At 50.5% G+C, this 12,237-nt stretch overlaps 1 pseudogene; it reads left to right on the top strand.

Moving 5' to 3' along the window:
• The first annotated feature begins 2,167 nt into the window (after window positions 1-2,167).
• LOC147964128 (putative F-box protein At4g22030 pseudogene) lies at window positions 2,168-3,696 on the top strand (annotated as a pseudogene).
• The last annotated feature ends 8,541 nt before the right edge of the window (window positions 3,697-12,237 follow it).

Here is a 12,237-nt window from a genome sequence, read left to right as displayed (position 1 = left end):
TAGTTTTTCACTTAACTGGAGTATGTAGACTAAGTCCTTTTTGAGTAAACAATGGCCTTCTTTATTTTATGGGGAAAATAATGTTCTTGTTGTACGAGACATGCAGGTCTTGAGCGTGTTCTCAGAAAAGCTATAGGTACGACACATACTACTCAAGTGTAAATAAGGAGTGCCAAAGTAAGGGACCGCACAGACTATTGGCTCATGGAGCCCAATTTTCTTAAGAAAATTATAATGAAAATCAAAATTTAAAAGTTTCAGACAATTCTAAGAAAAATACACACGGACATAGGGATGTATACTCGTGTCTGTAAATTTCCATGATGAACTATATTATGATGTGAGCTACACATAAAAAATTATGGACTTTTATAGTGAAAACACAGGTGCTAAAAATTCATAATTTTGCTTTTTTTGTACATCATATTTTAACACATTTCATCATGAAGTACATGCTAAAATGGCTAGTTTTTTTTTGAAACACTAAAATTTAATTATTACTCTTTCCGTAAAGAAATATAAGAGCGTTTAGATCACTAGGTACATTTAAAAAAATGTAGGGATCCATAGAGCGGAAATCCAACTCGGTGCCCAGGCTCATCTGCTCCCACTCAGAAAAAATTAAAACAAATACTAGAAAAATCTCAAAAAAAATTGTGTGGTAGATAATTTGATGCGTGAGGTCCGCTTCAAATTTCAACTCATTTGGACATCTGAGCAGCTCTCGGCATAAAAGACAAATCGGGTAAGAACAGTGCTTGAGCAGTAAACTTTTTTACAGACCCCGATTTTGTCTTTTTACCGAGAGGTTCTCAGATGTTCAAATGAGTTGAAATTTAAATCGGACCTCATGCATCAAATTATCTACCACATAGATTTTTTTTATTTGTTTTGTATTTTTTTGATTTTTTTGAACGTGGGTGCAAATGAGCCCGGAAACGGAAACTCCGCATCCTCCGTAGAGCCCCACCTCCAATAGTAATATCGATAAGAAAGGCAAGTGGTGGAGAAGGTTCGGAGAATTTGCTGAAAGAAGGTGTTGGTATAATGAGCTACGTAGGAGAGAACACGGCAGCGTTGTCGGGACGGCATGGGAGTATTAACCTGCCTGCCTACCAGGCCAACGCTGTTCCATACTGGAGACGGCATGCATGTGTCGGTCCAACTACCACTAACCGCGTCCGTACGTCCGTGTGCAGCTTTGATCCGGCCAGCCGAAATCACTAGTAGCTCCAGTCTACCTTCCCATCGCATCCATACTACAGTACAACAATACAATGTAGGAGTACGTGGAAACACTTGCCAAAGGGATTCGCATAAAAAATAGCATGCACTTCACAAAGGAAAAAAGGTGTTTCTACATGTAAAGCTCACTGCACAGAGGCGCAATATAGTGTCAAATATAATTAGAAGCGCGGCTAAACCATTATGATTTATGAGGTTCCTGAGACCTGCACGGCGTTCTGGATGAAGTAGACTAAGATGACGGCACAAATGGCGAGAGGAAGCAAAACCCTAGCTTGTTAGCTTGTTTTGGCGTGTCTTTGACCGTGGCTGACAATGCCGTATATATAGGAGAATCAAACGGTCTAGTTTCGTGATCACGGTTTAAACTGACTAGATTTTCAACTCATAAACTTACCGGTCTAAGAAATCAAAGAATAAAACAACAAAAGAAAGTTGCGGTACCGCAAGGTCATAGACTAGATTATACGGTGGACCATTGGGCCCGCGGCACTCGCCTGGGCCCGGCCTAGCAAGGTGAGGCGAGCGTGTGTGTGGCGTTCTCTATCTCTCATCACATTTCCGGGTTTAATATAAAATTGAACGAAAATGAAATAAACGAATGATGTGTAAGTGTGTGTGTGTGATGGAGCAGGGTGCCCTCTGAACATGGAGTGTGAGTGTGAATCCCCTACTGCTTGGCTTAAACTAATCCATCCATCTCCTGGACAGTTGCAGAAACGGTCTCTAATATTTCTTTTCAGGCAATAGAAACGGTCTCTCGTTGGCCGCGCGATCTCGTCGTCTCAAAGTTCAATTCAAACCACAGGTTCCAAGAAGCGAATTTGACCCGGACCCAGCCCAACCCACCCCACCCCACCCCGGTCAAACTTTTCCCATCATCCCCTATAAATACCACCCCGCCTCCATCTCAATCCCACATCCCTCTTCATCAGTTCATCTCCACGGACGCAGCAAAAGCTTGAAAGCCACGTCGATCGCCTTCGGCACCCGCTCCAGTCTCCAACCAAGCAAAGGAAGCTACTACAACACCACCGAACATGGCGGCACTCCAGGCCCAGCGCCTCTTCTTGGCCCAGTCGGCTTCCTTTCTTCCTTCCACTTCCGCCGCGCGGCCGCGTCCACGGCCACGCCGGACCGGCGCCGCCACCTGCCGCGCCGCCCTCCGCGTGCCTTCTAGCATTCACACGGCGCAGGACAACCTCAGCCTCAAGCTTGACTGGATCCCGGCCTCCCCGTCGGCGGACGCCGACGGCGGTTCCGTGTCCATCGAGAAGCTCCGCGCCATCGCGGACGCGGCGGCGGACCGGGCCGAGATGCACGACATCATCGGCAGGCAGCGTGACAACTGGAACCACCTGCTGCTCCACTCCACCAACTCCCTCACGCTCGCCGCCTCCGTCATGGCCGCGCTCGCGCCCGCCGCGCCCGGCGTGGTCGCGCTCAAGGCCTCCGCGGGGGTCCTCCTGGCCTCCGCGGCGGTCACCATGGCGGCCGTCAACAAGATCCAGCCCTCGCAGCTCGCCGAGGAGCAGCGCAACGCCACGCGGCTGTGGAGGGAGCTGGAGCGCGACCTCCGCGCCGCGCTCGCGCTCGGCGCGCCCGCGACCACGACCAAGGACGACGTGCAGGAGGCCATGGACCGGGTGCTCGCGCTCGACGCCGCCTACCCGCTGCCGCTGCTCCCCGGCATGCTCGAGAAGTTCCCCAAGGCCGTCGAGCCCGCGCGCTGGTGGCCGCGCCGCCGCGCCGCGCAGCCCAAGAGGTCAAGGAGCCTCGGCCGTCGTGGCTCCGCTTCCGGCAACAACGGCTGGACCCAAGATCTCGAGGAAGAGATGCGGGGCATCCTCAGGGTCATCAAGGCCAAGGACGAGCAGGAGTTCCTGAGAGTGGGCAAGCTGGTGCTGAACCTAAACAGGGGCCTCGCCGTGGCCGGCCCGGCGCTGGCCGGCACGGCGGCGCTCGCGTCGGTGTTCATCGGGTCCGGCGAGGCTGGAGCGTGGGCGTCTGGCGCGGCCGTCCTCGGCGGGGCGCTGGCGGCGGCGGTGAACACGGTGGAGCACGGCGGGCAGATGGGCATGCTGTTCGAGCTGCTCCGCAACTGCGCCGGGTTCTACCGCAAGATCCAGGAGGACATCGAGGCCAACCTCGGCGAGCCCGACGTGGAGCGGAGGGAGGGCGGCGAGGTGTTCGCGACCAAGGTGGCGCTGAAGCTCGGCCGGAGCCTGTCCGACCTCAAGCAGTTCAGGAAGATGGCGTCGCCGTCCGTCAGGGACGAGGACATCGAGGAATTCGCCGGCAAACTCTTTTAGTCAACACACTCACTCACTCACTCACTCACTCTAGCATAGCTGACAGATGAACTCGTCAAATCTGCATAGCAGTTCCTAGTTCCATTAATTCTTTTGTAAAGGTAGAAACTGAAATGACAATTTTTGATCCATTCTTTCATTTTCAATCCCAATACATATTTTTGGAGTAGAATTTGAAGCTTGAACTGAGATTACATTTTTGCATTGGCCTGACAATAATTTGTGGCTAAAAGAGCTAGCTTGGCACATGCGTACAGTGGAGAGAACACGGCAGTTTTGCCGGGGACGCGTGTATATACCTGCCTCATGGAGACGGCGTGTGTGTGTCGGTCCAACTAACAGTAACCGTGCGCCAGCTCCTTTGAGGCTGGTCATCGTGGGGAGTAATTTATATTAGTGTCATGTATATGACACTAGTCTAAATTACTATTTTTATAATGCAAAATAACATAGTATCAGTGTTATAGAAGACTTCATTTATTAGCTTGTAGACTCATCTTGTCTTGAAAAGCGCTATGTTACAGTAACATATTATGTTACCACTTCTCATTAACTATATGTCACATAAACAAACTTTTTTTGAAGTGCGCTATGTTACTAACTAAGTTACTCCCACTATGACTAGCCTGATCCCGCCTAGTGCATGTGGGAACACTTGCCGAGGAAAAAAAAAGGTGTTTCTACATGTAAGTGGGTTATATAAGCATTTAAGTACTCCCTCGGATTTAAGTTATACTAAAACCGCGACGTGTGATTTGGATCGAAGGTAGTATTATATTTTTGATGAGTTGGAAAAGAGAGAAGAAACGGGCTATAAATTTACAGTCAGTTATAGCACGGGCTTTAAGAAGATTTATGAGGGTGTAAGGTGCGCCTTATGTTAATAAAGCAGTACTATACTTCATTGTAGGTAACTTCTATAGTATATGTTGGCGAAAGTGGAGCTCGGATGTAAAAAGAAAGAAAACAATTCTGTTTTTAATTTATTTGCGCCAACACCATTGGCAAACATTGCTGGCAAAGTTTCATCGTGAAATGACATTCGTGAAAGATGTCGCATAAAAAGCAAAATATGCTCCAAAATAGTTTTGAAAATAATATTTGAAGCATGGATTTTTTTGCCATGTTTTCCATGAATGACATCCGGTGATGAAACCTTGCAATAAAAAAGTTATTAATATTTGGCAAAATAAAAAACAGAAAACTTAGATTATTTTTCTATTTTTTATTTTAATTTTCACTCGAGCTCACATGAGTTTCGGATCGGAACCGCATCGTCCTACATATTAGCTATTACATCGGCCATAGATGACAAAGCAACATGCTATAGCCAGTTGGCTATATTAGTAACCGTGCACTAAAAATTCACAACACAAAGGCATAAGGTCCTTTCAAGTTCTCTATGGTGTCCGTGTGCTAAGCATGCCACATAAGAGGAAAATGGTATGACAAAGCAATTAAGGAGGAGAGCGAGAATTTGGTGATCACATGAAGAAACAATGATAACCTTGTGAACAAGGCAAAATACTTAAATGAAGGAAGCTCGCCGATGCATGAAAGGGTTTAATTGCTAAACCATTAAATGAAGGGAGTTTGGCTACAACAAGTTGAGCACTTGTGTATTGGAGACTTTAGTTACTAAACTCTTTAATGCTTTTATTATGCGCATGTGGATTGGATGTAACGCCCGGGTAATCAAGCTACAGTAATCCAACGATAATCATGCCACGTCACCCCGGTTACTATTGATAATTTACCGTTAGGCCAAAACCGAGTCAAATTCAAACATTAAAATAAAGTTAAATTATAAAAGTTTCAAAATGTTAAACTAAAATGTTCGGAGTGTGCAGTTAAATGCCAGGGTAATTATAATGAAGCAAACACATTTTTATAAAATGCCTAAATAATTTAACTTGATTTAAAACAGAAGAGAAAATAAAGAAAAGGAAAACAAGAAACAAAACCAAAAAAAAGGAGGAAACCCCCCCCCCCCCCCGCCCGGGCCGTGGCCCAACTGGGCCAACCCCCAGGCCCAGCCGGCTGGCCCGCTACCCCCCTCCTTATCCACTCCCTCCCCCAAACCCTAACCGACAGCCACCCACTCGCCCCCCCACTCGCTTTCTCCCTCTTCCCTCGATCCAATCGGGATCGGGCCCGACGCCGACGCCGCCCCTCCCGCACTCCCCTGCGCCCCACGCCGCCTGGACCGCGCCGGCCACCTCAACCGCACGCCGCGCGCCTCGGACCCGCCGTCCCCAGCGTCCGTGGACGGCTCGCCGTCGCCGCTCGACGCCGTCCCGCCGCCAGGAACCTCCCCCGCCGGACCACACCTCGCCGCCTCGACCGCCTCCTCGCCGGAACCACGTCACCGCCGCCCGGAGGATCACCTCGCCGGTCCTCCCCGACCGCCCCCGAGCCCACTGCCCCGTTGCCCTACTCCCCCTCGTGAGCTCCCCCTTCGCCCTCCTCTCCCCCTAGGTCGCCTCGGCCGTCGCCGCTCGACGCGCTCCGGCGCCACCGGCCCGCGCCGGGCCGTCCCGCCCCCGACCTCTCCCCTCTCCCCCTCGCTCACTCACCGAGCGGTCCGCGCTCCGGCGCCCGCGGCCACCCCGCTCAGCCCCTGGTCGTGCTCCGGCACCACCGACCGCACCCTCGACCCCGGCCCTCCCTCTCTCTCCGCTCGCGCCCGCACCCACCGTCGCGCCCTGGCGCCCTGCTGCTTCCCCCCTAGGCGTTTCCCCTCCGGTGGCCGCCCGGCCATGCCCCGGTCCTCCTCGCCCGCCGATTTGGGCGAACGCCCAGTCGGGCGCTGCAACGCCCGACCCGCTAGCCCTCGGGCCACTGCCTAGGGGCCCCGCCCCATAACGTTTTTTTTAAAGAAAAGGAATTAAAAAAAATGTTAAATGAATAAATAGATAATAATTAAAATGTTAATTAATTAATTAAGTGATTAATTAAGTTAATTAATTCTGATTAGATTAACCTAATCACTAATTAGATTAACTAATCTGTAATTAAACTAAACAGAGAATGACAGGTGGGTCCCACTGGACCCGCATGTCAGGTTGACCAAGTCAACTCTGTTGACTGCTGACGTCAGCATGACATCATGCTGATGTCATAAATCCATTTTCGAATTAAATTAAATAATTAATTAAATTTCAGAAATTAATAAAATCTTTAGAAAATCATATCTTTTAATCCGTAACTCGGATTAAAATATTTTCAACATGAAAGTTGCTCAGAACGACGAGACGAATCCGGATACGCAACCCGTTCGTCCGCCACACCCCTCTAACCTATCGAACTCGCAACTTTCCCCCTCCGGCTCCTCTGCCCGAAAACGCGAAACACCGGGGATACTTTCCCGGATGTTATCCCCCTTCACCGGTATCACCTACTACCGCGTTAGGGCACCTCTAACGCCGTAACTTGTCTTGTCATGCATCACTAAGCATATGCTTGCATTATATTTATTGTTTCTTCCCCCTCTTCTCTCTCTAGACACCGAGACCGACGCCGCTGCTACCCCGTACGACTACGGAGTTGACGACCCCTCTCTCTTGCCAGAGCAACCAGGCAAGCCCCCCCCCTTTGATCACCAGATATCGCCTACTCTTCTCTATACTGCTTGCATTAGAGTAGTGTAGCATGTTACTGCTTCCCGTTAATCCCATATTGATGCATAGCCTGTCCTTGCTACTACTGTTGTTACCTTTACCTGCAATCCTAATGCTTAGTATAGGATGCTAGTTTATCATCAGTGGCCCTACATCCTCGTCCGTCTGCCATGCTATACTATCGGGCCGTGATCACTCGGGAGTTGATCACGGGTATATACTATATACCTTATACATGATACATGTGGTGACTAAAGACGGGTCGGCTTGAGGAGCACCCGCGAGTGGATCTTTGAGGCGGAGCGGCAGGGCAGGTTCCGACCACCTAGGAGAGAGGTGGGCCTGGCCCTGGTCGGCGTTCGCGGATACTTAACACGCTTAACGAGATCTGGGTATTTGATCTGAGTCTGGCCTTTTGGTCTATACGCACTAACCATCTACGCGGGAGTAGTTATGGGTATCCCGGCGTCGTGGTATCAGCCGAAGCCTTCTTGACGTCAGCGACGGAGCGGCGCGCGCTGGATTGGACTGGAACGCCACTAGGCTAGGTCTGCTTCCGGCCGCCCACGCAACGTGCAGGTGTGCTAAGGGCGATGGGCCCAGACCCCTGGGCGCTTAGGTTTAGACCGGCGTGCTGACCTCTCTGTTGGTCTAGGTGGGGCTGCGACGTGTTGATCTTCCGAGGCCGGGCATGACCCAGGAAAGTGTGTCCGGCCAAATGGGATCGAGCGTGTTGGGGTATGTGGTGCACCCCTGCAGGGAAGTTAATCTATTCGAATAGCCGTGATCTTCGGTAACAGGACGATTTGGAGTTGTACCTTGACCTTATGACAACTAGAACCGGATACTTAATAAAACACACCCTTCCAAGTGCCAGATACAACCGGTGGTCGCTCTCTCACAGGGCGACGAGGGGAGGATCATCGGTTAGGATTATGCTATGCGATGCTACTTGGAGGACTTCAGTCTACTCTCTTCTACATGCTGCAAGACGGAGGCTGCCAGAAGCGTAGTCTTCGAAAGGACTAGCTATCCCCCCTTATTCCGGCTTTCTGCAGTTCAGTCCACATATGAAACCCTTATTCCATTTGATACCAATGCATACATATGTAGTATAGTTCCTTGCTTGCGAGTACTTTGGATGAGTACTCACGGTTGCTTTCTCCCTCTTTTCCCCCTATCCCTTCTACCTAGTTGACGCAACCAGATGTTGGAGCCCAAGAGCCAGACGCCACCGTCGACGACGACTCCTACTACACCGGAGGTGCCTACTACTACGTGCTGCCCGCTGACGACGACCAGGAGTAGTTTAGGAGGATCCCAGGCAGGAGGCCTGCGCCTCTTTCGATTTGTGTCCCAGTTTGTGCTAGCCTTCTTAAGGCAAACTTGTTTAACTTATGTCTGTACTCAGATATTGTTGCTTCCGCTGACTCGTCTATGATCGAGCTCTTGTATTCGAGCCCTCGAGGCCCCTGGCTTGTAATATGATGCTTGTATGACTTACTTTATTTGTAGAGTTGTGTTGTGATATCTTCCCGTGAGTCCCTGATCTTGATCGTACACGTTTGCGTGTATGATTAGTGTACGATTGAATCGGGGGCGTCACAAGTTGGTATCAGAGCCGACTGCCTGTAGGAACCCCCCTTCCACACTCCTTGGCCGAAGTCGAGTCTAGACATTGCAAAAACTTTTACTAACTTGGCTGTGTGCCTTACGGGCCCACGTCGCCATCGGGTGGTGCTAGGATCTTTTACTCCTCGACCTTTACTCTGGGACTCTAAACTCCCTTCTACTCGGGTTAAACGATTTTACTAACTCTGACACTAGGGTCCCGTTACGACATTCACCCCAAAGTTGGATAAGCCCTAGTTGTTCTTTAGAGTGGTAATTGAACATTATCCACATTGTCATTTGACTCCTGTGAAAACATCTTTGTTTTCAGATGGAACCCACGAGGCAGGTCGTGCGCCACACGACGGCCATTGGTGCCTCAGGATCACCTGCTGTGTTGGTTGAGATGATGACCTATCTGGGTTATCGCTGGCACCCTGAGTACACCGTCTATGAGGAGTATCAGGACTTCAACCAGGAGCAGTACCGTGCCATCGTCCACCTCTACTCTCGAGAGTATGACTCCACTACCGTGCTGCACACTGCTCATGGTGTTGGAGTGACTATCGATATGGCAGTCCACGACGCTGCTTATGCTGCTCTGACACGTCTCCGTGGAGAGTATCAGGAGTTGGATACCTCCCCCTTCAGGCACGTTGCTATCGCATCCGATGTTGGTGCGGAGGGTTACTACACTGCTGCCTACTCCACTGTCACCCGAGAGCCCTTCTACCATCAGAACCTGGTTCTGCATGCTGATGGGCTGGATCGCGCTAACCGAGCTCTTCGCCACGAGTTGTACACCACTCGTCAGCACCTCTACCGTGCTCTGACACTGTTGCACCCCTTCGTCGGATCTGGGGAGCTGCCGCGTTCTGCTATCTACCCAGCCAGGACCGTGATGCCCCAGGGCGTCGGCTGGCCAGATGTGGGAGGCTACTCTCCTGCATTGGGCCCTCTCCTGCCACCTGCGCGTCGGGTTCCGCACCAGAGTATCTGCGGACCCCAGGCTACTCGCGTGGAGGTCTTCCCTTCGCGTCACTGCCAGCTGTCGGGCTACACCTACCTCCGCAGTACCGCATGGGACCGACGTAGACTTGCTTATTAGTGTTAGATGCATTCGCCGCGAGCCTGCGTGCCGCCTATGATGTCTTAGTCTATGTACTGAACACTGTGTAACGAACTCTATGCATGATCTCTTTTGTAAGATATGCCGACTACTATGTGGTATCTATCGTGCTGCTTTCGTTGTGCATGTTTCATCATGAATGATTCTTGTTTTTACAATTCCTCAATGCTGAACTACCCCTGTTAAATATTAGCAGGATGGTTAGACCAGGTGGTCGTGGTCGTGGTGGCAACGCCCCACCACCGCCTGAGTACATGGCTGGTATGATCCAACAGCTTGAGATGAATCGCCAGTTCATGGAGAATATGATGGCTCAGTTTCCTCGCCCCAATATAAACCAGCAGCCAACCCCAGTAACTCTGCAGGATTTCATGCGCCTGAACCCAACAGTGTACCGCAGCTCAACTCAGCCTCTGGATGCTGATGACTGGCTCCGTGACATCACCTATGAGATGGAGTCTGCTGATGTAGCCCCTGCCAGCTATGTCACCTTTGCTTCCTTCTTCCTGAAGGGACCCGCAGCTCAATGGTGGGACAGCCACAGGCGTACACTGCCAGCTGGAACAATCATCACCTGGCCAGACTTCCAAGCTGCCTTCCGTGCTCGCTTCATTCCTCAGGGAGTTATGGACCGGAAGAAGCGTGAGTCCCGCAACCTCACCCAAGGCAACAAAACTGTGGAAGCTTATCAGCGGGAGTTTCTGGACTTGTCCCGCTATGCTGAAGAGGACATTGCAACTAATGCACGCAGACAGGAGAAGTTCCGGGATGGCCTTCAAGCTGACATCAAACTCGCACTTCTAGTGCATGATTTTGCTGATTTCGCCACTCTGGTGAACAAAGCCATCAATGTCGAAACTGGTCTGTAGGAATACCAGAGCTCTCACAGGCGCAACCGTGACACGGGCTCATCTTCGGGCCCGTCCTCGCAGAAGCGCAAGATATGGATTCCCAATAGCTTGTACCAGCCGGATGCACCTACCCCAAGGCAGACCTATGCTGCACCTCGTCTGCCTACTCCTCCGACTAGGCGGCCAAGACTCCCAGCTCCACCACCACAAGCTCCTGTTCCCACTCCCAATAATGGATTGTGCTTCAGGTGTGGACAACCAGGGCATCGTGCTAGGGAATGCAACCAGAACCCGAATCAACTGGCCCTTCCAGCAATTGGCCGTGGAAGCAACCAGCCCCGCAGCAACAATGCCAAGTCTTATGGTCGTGTTCATGCCAACCACGTTGATCTGAGCGAAGCTCAAGACCAGCCTGCTACTGTGATGGGTACCCTCCTCGTAAATTCAGTACCAGCATCCGTTTTATTTGATACAGGTGCATCGCATTCATTCATGTCAGAAGGTTTTGCATGCTTGCACGACATTAAATGTGAGAACATGGATGCTTCACTATTAGTACACACCCCTGCGGGCCAATGTCGAACCTCCATGATTTGCAACGACGTCCCTGTAGAAATCGAAGGACTGGAATTCCTTGTCTCTCCCATCGTACTGAAGTCCTGTAGCATTGATCTCATTCTGGGAATGAATTGGTTAAAAGCGCATACTGCTTCTATAGTTTGCGCCACTAAGGTCGTCCATTTGTTACACCCTTCTGATGAAATAATAGCTTACCAAGCTCATCTAGTTCAGAACGCCGAGGCACGACTTTATGCCTTGAATGCGTTGAACGCTGCACCACTCGAGGGCATTGAAAACATTCCCGTCGTTCGTGAATTCCAAGATGTCTTCCCAGAAGAACTTCCAGGGATTCCCCCTGCTAGAGCTGTCGAATTCATCATCGACTTGAAACCCGGCACTACCCCTATAGCTAAACGACCCTACAAGATGCCGCCGCATGAACTCCTTGAGCTTAAGGAGGAAATCGACAAATCTCTTGTCAAAGGTTTCATTCGCCCAAGTTGCTCTCCTTGGGGAGCACCTTCTCTCTTTGTTAAGAAGAAGGACGGGACAAACCGATTGGTCCAAGACTACCGTCCTATAAACCAAGCTACCATTCAGAATAAATACCCTCTCCCTCGGATCAATGATCTTTATGATCAACTGGCTGGCTCATCAGTGTTCTCCAAACTCGACTTGAGGTTGGGTTACCACTAGATCCGTGTTCGTGAGGAGGACATCCCAAAAACCGCCTTCGTGACTCGGTATGGATCATACGAGTACACCGTCATGTCATTCGGCTTAACGAATGCTCCAGCCACCTTCTCTCGTCTGATGAATTATATATTCATGGATTACCTCGACAAGTTCGTCGTGGTTTATCTGGACGATATCCTGGTATTTTCCAAGAACGAGGGAGAACATGCTCG

This window comes from Triticum urartu, chromosome 6A (assembly GCF_056163025.1).
Source record: "Triticum urartu cultivar PI428250 chromosome 6A, HENAU_Tu73, whole genome shotgun sequence".
Lineage (NCBI taxonomy): Eukaryota > Viridiplantae > Streptophyta > Magnoliopsida > Poales > Poaceae > Triticum > Triticum urartu.
This window is presented reverse-complemented; position numbering and strand designations above follow the sequence as displayed.